At 47.6% G+C, this 12,377-nt stretch overlaps 1 long non-coding RNA gene and 1 pseudogene across 7 annotated transcripts in view; one reads left to right on the plus strand and one right to left on the minus strand.

Moving 5' to 3' along the window:
* The window catches only part of LOC141583200 (uncharacterized), a 37,075-nt gene extending 34,938 nt beyond the window's left edge, over window positions 1-2,137 (minus strand). For all 7 annotated transcript variants that reach the window (XR_012515912.1, XR_012515908.1, XR_012515906.1 and 4 more), the window contains exon 1: window positions 1,991-2,137. This is a non-coding gene — a long non-coding RNA (uncharacterized LOC141583200). The remainder of the gene's footprint in view (window positions 1-1,990) is intronic.
* Window positions 2,138-8,593: 6,456 nt separating this feature from the next.
* LOC141583185 (Krueppel-like factor 4 pseudogene) lies at window positions 8,594-10,538 on the plus strand (annotated as a pseudogene).
* Window positions 10,539-12,377: the final 1,839 nt, after the last annotated feature.

Here is a 12,377-nt window from a genome sequence, read left to right on the forward strand (position 1 = left end):
TAATTGTTATTCTGTGCCTGTCCCGCCATTCCACATTAGGAGCAGATAAGCAGTTTGTTCAGTTTCACAGGTCGACAGAGGTAAGGCAATTATGTCAATAATCTGTACTTAATGGACACCCTCAGAAGCCTCATTGACACCTGGTGTGGATGTTTTAGATCAGATTTTAAACTTTGGATCTGATGTGGCCTATGTGACATTTTTCATGTTGAACTAATGCTTTAATGACATGAAATTTGGAAACTTTAGAGGAGAGGATGAATGTATTTTGCAGATGGGGGAATGTGAGTGTCCAACTGTGGTAGATGGAATTTCTGAAATGGTCCCCAAACATGCCATACCCTTGTCTCTGAAGCCTGTTAAGGTGATGAGACACCACTCCTGTGATTATGTTTTTATGTGACAGTTACATGACCTGAAGATGATGAGGTTACCTGCATGAAGTGGATTGAATCACATCACTCCATACATGACAGAGCTTTCTGTGGCTGGTTGGAGAAGATGAAGTCAGAGAAGGAAGGAGCTTGAGAAGGACTCCATGAGTTGTGATTGGTTGAAAGATAGAAAAGACAGGTAAAGAGGAAAGCAGGTGGCATCTGAAGTCAGAGTATCTCCTGGCTGACAGCCAGCACAGAAAAAGGGCCCTCAGTCCCCCACAAACAAGAATAGAAACATTTTCCAATATCTGCAGTGAACTTGGAATAAAAGCTTGAGCTCTAGAGAAAAAGCATAGCTAGCCCATTTCTGGATTTTAGCCTCACATGACCCTGATCAGAAAACCCAGGAAGGAAGAAAAAGAAGGAAAGAAGGGAGGGATAGGGGAACAGATAAACTTACGTGAAGATGAGGAGATCCAAGGAAACTTACACCACCGATATGTCCAATTAACAGGAACACGCTAACTAGTTATTAGAGAGACACACTACTATAAATCCATATACTGTTTCCATGGCAGACAATCATTCCTGCTTCTCTGAAACACTTTCTGTCTCCGCCTTGCTGTTGTTAGAGACACTGAGTCTTCCCTTTGGACAAGTTCTGGCACCCACAGGAATGAGATGAGACAGTGAACCCCAGAACACCAGGCCACAATGTTCCCTGCTGCTCCTTGTCCACTCCAGAAGCTGCCCAGCTGCAGGGGAATGTGAGCCTCAGTTCCTGGGTCTGACATCATCCCTTTGCCTTTCTCACTGGGCTTCTCTCCTTGCACTGGCTCCCACTCCCCCAGGAACTGGCAGGTGACTACGTGAAAATAACACAAACAGGCCACGCCCCTTTCTTTCTCCTCTCTATGCCTGCAGTGGTGGGTTCCATGGGGTAGTGATCTGACATTTACTCATTATGGTGCCCCTAGCCCAGAGCAGGGCCTGGCACCTAATAGCCACCATGTGAATGCTCAGTGAAAGAAGGTGACCACCACAAGGTCATGAGGAACCAAGAATTCTACTGTGGCCCATCAATTTTAAGTCTTACACAATTCTAGAATGGGAAATGTGAAAGGCCTTCAAAAGTGGCCACTCTCTGAAACCATTATACTGGCAGCTGAGCCATGTTTCCCCATCCTGGACACATCTAGAGGGCACCGCCTAAATCCAGACGCATCTCCCCACACAGGACAGTTCAGGAGACTTAGCCTGGGAAATGTGGTGGACAGGGAGGGGGGAATCATGAAAGTTGAAGAGGTAAAAGCAGGTGAAAGGGAACAGCAAGGTGGAAAGAGAGAGAGAGATGGGGATGGAGACTGGGGGATGAGAGGGGAAGAGAGAGGAGAGGGACGCAGATCCAGCCACTGAGGAAAAGGCCTGAAGAGAACACTGTCCTCTCCTGAAGTCAAATAACTTCCACCTGACCACGCACTGCAGCTCGTGGGTGGCACATGTGGGTCATGCTGCAATGTTTAGGGCCTATGGAATCTTCCCTTCTCATCTGAATCGTAATGGAGAGAGGACTCTCTGACCCCATCCAGCTGGCAGTGCCTCGTGATTTTTACCTGTTAGATCTGGCAGCTCTTCATGTCAGCCCACACCGCATGAGGCTGCTCTTGGTGAACCGAATGGGGAAGATTCTACATCAGTGCCTCGGAGAGTCCACTGGAAGCCCTGGACAGCAGGAGTCAGTGGTGCCCCAGCATGGAGGCCAAGAGTACACAGCACTGAAGCTCCAGACACCCTCAGGAGGACAGTAAAGGACAATGTGCTGGTGAGAGCCTGGGTCAGCAGGAACCTCTGCCTGGGTCTGAACATGATAGGCCTTCATACGAGCTATGACATAAAAGAGAGAAATCAAGGTTAACATTAAGATTTGGGGCTTGGGGAACTTGAAGGATGGAACTGCCATTTGTTGAGACTGGGGAGACTGAGAAAGGAGCAGATTGAAAGGCGGTGAGGAACTAGAATTGGCTGGGTTTCTGTCATATGCAATCAACAGTCCTGACCAGCCTGGGCAACATAGTAAGACCCTGTCTCTGAAAATAAAAAGTTAGCCAAGCATGGTGGTGCACACGTGCAATCTCAGCTACTCGGGAGGCTGAAGCAGGGAGATTCCTGAGTAGCCAGAGAAGTTTACACAAAATAAGTAATATTTGGGGCAGATCTTAGTGAACAGGAATTCCATTCTTTCCGTTAGGAAATTAAGAGAGTGTGGGTGTGGTTAGTTAATGATGATTGAACTATCTTTGGAATCTCATCCACTGGTCTATCTGGTCTATTTATATATGTATATTCTATCTGCAGTCTCACTGAGCTTTGCTAATTTATGTTGCAGTAACAAAAGCCCCAAAATCTTAGCAGCTACACATACAAAGGTCTATTTTCATTGACATTTCCTTTTATGGCAGGTTAACTGTGACTATTCTATACAAGCTATTTTATTTGTTAGACAGTGAAAGCTGTGATACTTAGAGAATTGTTGAATGTGGTTCATTCATTCATTTAACAACTATTTATTGAATATCTGTTTCATACCAGGCAAGGTCAGGCACTGAGAATACAGTAGTAAATAAGAAACAAGATCTCTAATTTCCACAAGCTTATTTTGAAAATGAGATTAAACACAAAATAATCATAACAATATTACATTCATAAATAATAAATATTTTAAATTAGAAAAATATAAAATTATTAAAACTAAAATGGCCAGGAGTGATGGCTCACACCTGTAATACCAACACTTTGGGATGCCAAGGTGGGAGGATCATTTGAGCCCAGGAGTTTGAAAACAGTCTGGGCACCATAGGAAGACGCTGTATACAAAAAATAAAAACTGAGCCTGGCATGGTGGTGCATGCCAGCAGCTACTTAGAAGGCTGAGGTAGGAGGACTGCTAGAGCCTGAGAGGTCAAAACGGCAATGAGCCATGATCATACCACTGCACCACTGCACTCCAGCATGGGCGACAGAGCGAAACCTTGTCTCAAGAAAGCAAAGAGAAGAAGATATGTTCAAACTATATGCAGGAGAAAAAAGAAGGAATAAAGAAGAAAAGAGGAAGAAAGAGGAAGAAAGAGGAAGAAGAAGAAGAAGAAGAAGAAGAAGAAGAAGAAGAAGAAGAAGAAGAAGAAGAAGAAGAAGAAGAAGAAGAAGAAGAAGAAGAAGAAGGAGAAGAAGAAGAAGAAGAAGAGAGAAGAAGAAAGGCGGAGAAGGAAGAGAAGGAGGAGAAGGAGGAAAAGAAGAAAAGAAGAAGAAAAGAGGAAGAAAAGAAGAAGAAGAAGAAGAAGAAGAAGAAGAAGAAGAAGAAGAAGAAGAAGAAGAAGAAGAAGAAGAAGAAGAAGAAAGAGGGGAGAAAGAAGAAGAAGAAGAAGAAAAAGAAACAATTTCATTGATGTAGTCCTGAAACTATTATGTAGAATACTATTGTCTACATTACATCACGTCAGTCCTTTAATGGCTTAACAATTAGATATGATCCAAAAAATTTTCCTGGTAATTAGGTATACTTAAGAACAATTAAGTATAGAGTTATTGCCTTGACAGGAAGATGGTAAAATTTTTTAAAAGACAAATAAATAAATAAAATAATAAAACCTGTAGCTCTGTGAGTCTCAAATAACATCTAATTGAAGTCAGTGAACATCTAGCAATCATTCTGAACACATAATTCTCTTAATACATGTTGCCTAAACTCCCAACAGATCTGATTTACCAACACCTGTATGTAGCCAAAAACTGACAATCATTTATAAATTATCACCTATGACTCCATCTTCTCTACCCACTTAAAAACATTTTACATCTTTATTTATGATTTTTTGTAGAGATGGGATCTCACTATGTTGCTCAGGTTGGTCCAGAAACAGACCCACACTGATTTCATAAATCAGATGATCATACAGCCATCTGATTTATGAAAAAAAGTGCCACACAGTCCAGAAGGACAAGGATGTCCCGGTCAATATATGGTGCTACATTAAACAGTCACATCCATGTATTTTTAGTAGAGATGGCTATTTTTTAGTAGAGTAAAAAGTGAATCATGGCTGGGTGGGGTGGCTCACACCTGTAATCCCAGCATTGTGGGAGGCTGAAGTGGGCAGACTACTTGAGCCCAAGAGTTTGAGACTAACCTGGGAAAATGTTCAATGCCCATCTCTACAAAAAAAAAAAAAAAAAAAAAAAAAAAAAAAAAAAAAATTAGCCAGGCATGGTAGCACATGCCTATGGTCTCAGGTACTCAAGAGGCTAACGTGGGAGGATCGCTTTATACAGGAGGTGAAAGTTGCAGTGAGCTGAGATTATGCCACCACACCCTAGCCTGGGAAATAGAGTGAAAGTCTGTCTGAAAAAAAAAAAAAGCATAAACTAAAATAAAATTGCTATGAGGTTAACACAGAAAAAAATGTGTTCATATTCTTAGGTTAGGCATTGATTAACAGGACACAAAAAGCAGTCACCATAAAGGAAAAGATTGATCAAGTATAATTTCATTAAAATTAAGAAACTCAGGCTGGGTACACTGGCTCATGCCTGTAATCCCTACACTTTGGGAGGCCAAGGCAGGTGTATCACTTGATCCCAGGAATTCCAGACCAGCCTATGTAACATGTTAAAACCCCATCTCTACTAAAAATACAAAAAGAGCTGAGCATAATGGTGCTCCCCTGCAGATCCCAGCTACTTGGGGGTTCAGGCAGGAGGATCACCAGAGCCTTGGGAGGTCGAGATTGCAATGAGCTGTAATTGTGCCATTGCACTCCAGCCTGGACAACAGAGTGAGATCCTGTCTAAAAAAGAAAAAAAAAAAATAGAGAATCTCCATTCATTTAAAAACACCATTAAAAGAGTGAAAAGGCAAGCTACAGTTTGAAAAAAGAGAAATGCAATACGTATATATCCTAGAAAGGACACATAACCAGAATAAAGTGTTACAAATCAACAGAAAAACAAGCATATCCTGAAAACAGGATACAGAGATTTAACAGGCACTTCACAAAAGAGGACATATAAATGGCAGTAAAAAATACTCAACCTCAATACCAGGAAAAGGCAAAATGAAACCACACTGATACATTACTGCACCTCTACTCCAATGGCAAAATAACTTTCAACTGACAAGCATCAGCAAGGATGTGGGATAAGCAGAATATTCCCTGATAAGTTTTACAACCACTTTGGGAAAATGTTCAACAATATCTGATACCTCTAAAACCAACAATGTGACTCTTACATATATACCCCAATCTAGCAATGTTCTATTTCTTCATCTGTGGTGAATTTTACTTAGTATAAATTTATTACCTGTACTTTTTTTTTTTTTTTTTAGGTTCTCCCTCTGCCATCCAGGCCTGCGTGCACTGGCAAGATCACTGCTCACTGTAATCTCAGCCTCCCAGGCTCTGATAGATCCTCCCATCTCAGCCTCCCAGGTAGCTAGGGACACACCACCACAGACAGCTAATTTTTGTATTTTCAGTAGAGATGGGGTTTTGCCATGTTGCCCAGGCTGGTCTGGAGCTCCTGGGCTCCAGTGGTCTGCCCACCTTGGTCTTCCAAAGCGCTGGGATTACACGTGTGATCCACTGCCCCCCGACCACCTGCACATCTCAAATTGTCAACTTCTTCCACAGACTTCTGTAACTTTTCAAAGATTTCTTTGACACAAAGTTCTCAGAAATCTTAAAGCTAGCATTTTAGAATAGAAAACCGAGCTGCTGGTTCACAGGTGAAATTTTACCAATAAAATGTAACAACAAAAGAAAGCTACTAACGCGTATCAGCTCAGAACAAAGCTTTGAAACGACCAGCAGATCACTTTAACGTCCTGGAGCACTGAGAGTCATTCCTTCGGGTGAACAACACTGTACCCCAAAGAAATAAATGATAGCACTTCAAGAAAAGACTTCCTGTGGAAAGCAGCTTTACCAGCAAAAAAAAAAAGGAAAGCGAGGACACCGCTCCAAAAGTCTTGCTGCGCTTCGGTGAAAGGATGCCCGGTGAGATCATCTGAGAAGCCCCAAAGACCCGCTCCCGCCAGCGGGATTCCTCCCGGCGCCCCGAGAGGAGGGCTGCGGCGGCCGCGGGGAGAGGAACCCGGCGCAGGGACTCCAGCCCGGCGGCCGCCCCGGCCGGCTCGCCCAGCAAACGCTGCGGAGGCCCCCGCGCGCGTCAACCCAGCTGCGCGCCGGGGTCCCGAACTCCCCGCCCGCGGCCTGGCGCGGCGCCCTCACCCCACAAACGCTGGTGGACTTCCCGGCAAACCTTCACTTCCCACAGGCATGGCGGCCGCCACGCCCCGCGCCTCCGCCCTCCGCAGCCCGCCCGCCTGTCCTGCGTTTCCAGAAGCGCCGCACTCACTGAGCGGCTCCAAGCGGCGGCGCCACCCTCCCCTCCCCTCCCCGGCCCTCCCCTCCCCTCCCCTCCCCGGCCCTCCCCTCCCCTCCCCTCCCCGGCCCTCCCCTCCCCTCCCCAGCCCTCCCCTCCCCTCCCCTCCCCTCCCCTCCCCAGCCCTCCCCTCCCCTCCCCAGCCCTCCCCTCCCCTCCCCTCCCCAGCCCTCCCCAGCCCTCCCCTCCCTTCCCCAGCCCACCCCTCCCCTCCCCTCCCCAGCCCTCCCCTCCCCTCCCCTCCCCAGCCGTCCCCTCCCCTCCCCAGCCCTCCCCTCCCCTCCCCTCCCCAGCCGTCCCCTCCCCTCCTCTCCCGATCCCTCCCCTCCCCTTCCCTTCCCCATCCCTCCCCTCCCATTCCCTTCCCCGCCCCAGCCCCTCCCCCGTCACCGCCCCCACCGCGCTCCTCTCCTCCCCCCCCGCCCCGCCCCTCCCCTCCCCTGCCCTTCCGCTCCCCAGCCCCTCCCCCGCCACCGCCCCCACCCCGCCCCTCCCCGCCCCTCCCCGCCCCTCCCCCGCCCCACTCCGCCCCGCCCCGCCCCACCACGCCCTTCCCCGCCCCTCCCCTCCGGCACCGCCGCTGTCTCAACCACCGCCCACCGCCCCCCTGCGGCCGCTTGGTCCTCCACTCCGCCCCCGCCTCCGAGAGCCCCAGGCGCAGGCGCAGCGGGGCCTTAAAGGGGCCGCCACCTCCACCGCACAGCCGGGTTAGGCCAGAGTGGGCAGCAGCTGGAGCCGAGTCCCAGGAACAGCTGCGCTCCCAGAACGGGAGAGATCCACTCAAAGGTTGTGGGTTCCAACAGAGCAGAAGATGAAGAACAGAGGAATTAAAAGTGAGAATCCCTCCTCAGAGGGTGCCTGGGCCGTGTTCCTTGGCAGTTCGGGGGTATTTGCAGTATTGATCTGAAATGCTGCAGCTCCACGGGACGGGACGTGCTTTCGGATGCGGTCCTTGTCTTCTGCCTTAGACGCGCCCTCGGGGGCAGCCTCGGTTTCCAGCCCCGTCCATTGGCCACCTGCCCTGTCATTGCTTTGAGGGAAGAGGAAACAATTTTCAACATTGAAACTTGCCAGGGTGTCTAAGAACCTGTCTGTAGATGAGCTGCCTAAAGATCACCGGGGAAGACTTTTTTAAGGCAGATTTTCTGTTGCAAGAATTTATAATTCTCTAAATCTACGTTAAGGCCCGGAAAGAATCAAGAAAGCCTAAGGAATCTGCACATATTAAGAGTTTTTCCAAGTTTCCCAGAGAGAAGGAGCGGGCGCGTGGGGAGCAGAGGCCGTGGCAGGCAGCGGAGGCACCAGGAGCCGCCGAGTGACCTCGCCGCCCCTCTGGTCCCCTCCCCACCCACAGGCCCATGACCCGCGCCTGTGGCCTCTGCGCACCCAGACTCCGTGCATCCAGACTCCAGCTCCCCAGACTCCGTGCCCTGCAGCACCCACCAGTTCTCCGCCGTGGCAGCCTCACCGAGTGGCACCTCCTGCACACTGCCCTGGCCACAGCCCCTGCGCCCACGGCAGCAACCCAGGTGACCATGATAGTGGTGGAGGACGCTGGTGAGTGGAAGAGAGGGCAGCCCGGCCACCGGGCCTACTTTCTTGCCTTGCTGATTGTCTATTTTTATAAGATTGTCTACTTTTCTAAGAACTTTGTAAACAAAGAAACTTTTTAAAAAGGATGACTCTAATTTATGTTTAATCTAAAGAAGAGGGATGTCAGGCAACTTGGGGGTTTGGGTTTTGGCTTCGTTTCTAAGTCTTCTCTTCGTTGACTTTGGGGCTCAGGTGCCCCAGATGCTTCGGGCTCCTGAGGACCTTCTGGGCCCTCACATTCATGAGGCAGCCACCTGGCGAGTCTGACAGGGCTGTCAGCGAGGCGCTGCTCCCACCTTTCTCCACGTTGGCGTCTGGCCGGGCGGGAAGGGAGAGGACACTGTGTTCAGCAGGTGCTCCAAATAACCCGATTAGCCGCTGGCAGGAGGAGCTCTCCCACATGAAGGACTTCCCCCAATGCTTCCTGGCCACGCCGGGACCTAGTGGTGGCGACCGTGGCCACAGACCTGCCGGAGCCACTGCAGCTTGCGGCGGTAGCAACCTGGCCCCCTGCCCCGGAGAGAGACCGAGGAGTTCAACGACCTCCTGGACCTGGGCCTTGTCCTCTCCAATTCGCTGTCCATCAGCAGTCGGTGGCCGCCACTGTGCCCTTGTCCGCGTCCGCGTCTTCCTCGTCGTTCCCGTCGAGCAGCAGCCCTGCCAGCGCACCCTCCACCTGCAGCTTCGGCTGTCCGATGCCGGCGGGGCGACCCAGGCGTGGGGACCCCACGGGCGGAGGCCTCCTCTGTGGCAGAAAGTCCGCTCCCCCTCCGACGGCTTCCTTCGACCTGGAGGACATCCACAACATGAGCCCCTCTGGCGGCTCTGCGGCGGACCTGCTGCAGCCGCAGTTGGAGCCGGGGTCCACTCCACCGCTGCAGCTGCAGCTGCCAGCTGTTGGGGTGACTGGCAAGTTCGTGCTGAAGGCATCACTGAGCGCCCCCGGGCAGCGAGTACACAGCCAGTTGTCATCAGCGGCAGCGAAGACGGCCCTGACGGCAGCCACCTGGTGGTGGTGGTGGCGGCCCCCACAACGGCGGCCCGCAGCGCCCGTACCCCCAGATCAAGCAGGAGGAGCCTCCTCGTGCACCCACTCAGGCGCTGGACCCCTCCCAGCCATGGCCACGGCGGGCTGCACACGACGTCCCCCTGGGGCGGCAGCCCCCGACCCCTGGGACCTGAGGAACTGCTGAGCAGCAGGGACTGTCACCCTCCCTGCCACTTCCCCGGCTTCCATCCCCACCCGGGGCCCGATTACCCATCCTTCCTGCCTGACCAGACTCAGCCGCAAGTCCGCCGCTCCATGACCAAGAGCTCAAGCCGCCGGGTTCCTGCCTGCCGAGGAGCCCAGGCCAAACAGGGGAAGACGATCGTGTCCCAGAAAAGCACGGCCACCCACACAAAGAGTTCCCATCCCAAGGCACACCTGCGAACCCACACAGCTGAGAAACCTTACCACGGTGACTGCCAGGGCTGTGGATGGAAATTCGTCTGCTCAGATGAACTGACCAGGCACTACGGTAAACACACTGGGCAACGCCCGTTCCGGTGCCAGAAATGCCACCGAGCATTTTCCAGGTCAGACCACCTCGCCTTGCACATGAAGAGGCATTTTAAATCCCAGACAGTGGATATGACCCACACTGCCAAGGGAGAATTCAGGTTTTTGTTTGTTTCTTTACCTTTTCACCTGGTCTTCCTGATGAGGGGCGGAGCCCAGCCAGAAAGCACTACATTCACGGTCAGGTTCCCAGCTGAGTCAACTTGTGAGTGGATAATCAGGAAAAACGAGGAATCCAAAAGACAAAAATCAAAGAATCGATGGCGTCTGTGACTGGATCTTCTATCATTCCAATTCTAAATCCAACTTGAATATTCCTGGACTTACAAAATGCAAGGGGGTGATTACTCCCTTTCTCTAAGCAAAGTGTAAAAAGGAATCAAGCCCCTTCTTCCGGGCCAAGAGAATTTTGAGCGTTAGCTGTCTCTTGGTCACTGGCAACAAAGAACTCCTGATTCTATCTCAGAGTGTGGCACTTTCCTTACAACTCGCTTGGTTACAACATTAGCAGTGTGAAAACAGACTAACGCCTGCACACATAGGTCTAAGTTAAATGAAAATTGACGGAAGAAGCAATGTCCCGTTAACAGTAAGCCTAAGGGGGTTGAAAGCATTATATTGCTACCGGTTATATTACTACCAGTAAAGAAGAGATTTTCAAATGAAATGTATTACCAGAGATTAAAAAAAGAGAGAGAGAGACATTTCACAATAACAAAAGCATCAATCCAACAAAAAGACATGCAATCAGAAATCCGCCCAATAGCTTAACTTCAGAGTTCACAAAGAAATGGATAAAATTACAGACAGAAATGGAGAATTCTATGAGCATGATTAGATATGTTAAAACTTTAGCAATAAATTTAAAAACTATAGAAAATTCCAACAAAGAACTAGAAAAACAAAAACATTAACCACACAGACTTTATGTATATAAATACATATGAACATCAGTGAAAAAATATATATTGTCTCAAGTGTGAATTATACATTTACCAAGAGAAACTATATCTCAGGCCATCAAACAATACATTTGAAAATATTGAAACCATACAAGACGTATTTTCAGACCATATGAAAATGCATTAGAAATTGGTAGCAATAAGGTGATCCTGTGGACTGAATGTTTTGGTCATTCCCTAAGTTCATATATTGAAACCTAATCCCTAATGTGATGGTGTTTGGAGGTGGAGCCTTTAAGAGGTGATTAAGTCATGAGGGCAGATCCCTTATTAATTAGGTTACTGTTCTTATAAAAGGGACTTCATTCAGGTCCTTTGCCCCTTCCACCATGTAAGAACACTGAGAAAAGACACCATTTGTGAATCTGGAAACACCTGAATCACACACTCATTCCGCTATTGTCTTGACCTTGGACTTCCCAGGCTCTGGAATTGTGAGAAATAGATTTCTTTTGTTTATAATCCACACAGACTATAGTATTCTGTTACAACAGCCAAAATGGACTAAGATACATGATTGTAAAAATACCAAGTATTTAGAAATTAAACATCAAAACTCTAAATGACAATTTTGTCAAAGTAGAAATCACAAGAGAAATTAGGAAATCCTCTAAACTGAAGGATATTAAAGTAAAATAAATCAGAATCTATGGTGTGCAGCTGAAATAATAGAGAAAAAATGACATTTTTAAGTACCTCTATTAGAAAAGAATAAGATGTCAAATTAGTAACTTAGCTTCTGCCATAAGAAATGAAAAGGAACATGCAGAGGAAGGAAATGATAATGAAACTGAAGTCAATTACTTAGAAAGATAAATAAAATTAACAAATCCCAAACTTGCTTGTACGGGAAAATAATCAGTAAATTTTATAAAACCCTAACTAGATTGATCAAGACAAAAAGATACAAATTAACAATAACAGGAATAAAAGAACATCAGACCACTGTGACCTTCAGGTGAAGAAAAGGAATATTAATAATTTTATGCCAATAAGCTTGACATCCAAATGAACAATTTCCTTGAGAGAGAAAATTCATGAAAACTGATCTAAGAAGAAATAGAAAATGTGACCAGCCATATATAAATTGTAGAAATTGAATTTGTAATTGAAATCCTTCCCATAGAGAACACAGAAGGTCCAGAAGGCTTTGCTGATGAATTATATGAAACACACAGTTGAAAATAGCATCAATTTTACACACACCTTTTTTTTTTTTTTTTTTTTTTTTTTTTTTTTTTTTTTTTTTTTTAAATAAGGAGCACACTCTTGCCACTTTTATTCAGTGTAGTACTGGATGTTCTAGCCAGTGCAATTAGGCAAGAGAAAGAAAGAAAAAGCATCCCAATTGGAAAGGAAGAAGTGAAATTGTCCTTTATTCTCTTCATGTGGTGTATCACATTTGTAAGTCTGCATATGTTGACCCATACTTGCATCTCTAGGGTA

This window comes from Saimiri boliviensis (genome assembly GCF_048565385.1).
Source record: "Saimiri boliviensis isolate mSaiBol1 chromosome 19 unlocalized genomic scaffold, mSaiBol1.pri SUPER_19_unloc_1, whole genome shotgun sequence".
Lineage (NCBI taxonomy): Eukaryota > Metazoa > Chordata > Mammalia > Primates > Cebidae > Saimiri > Saimiri boliviensis.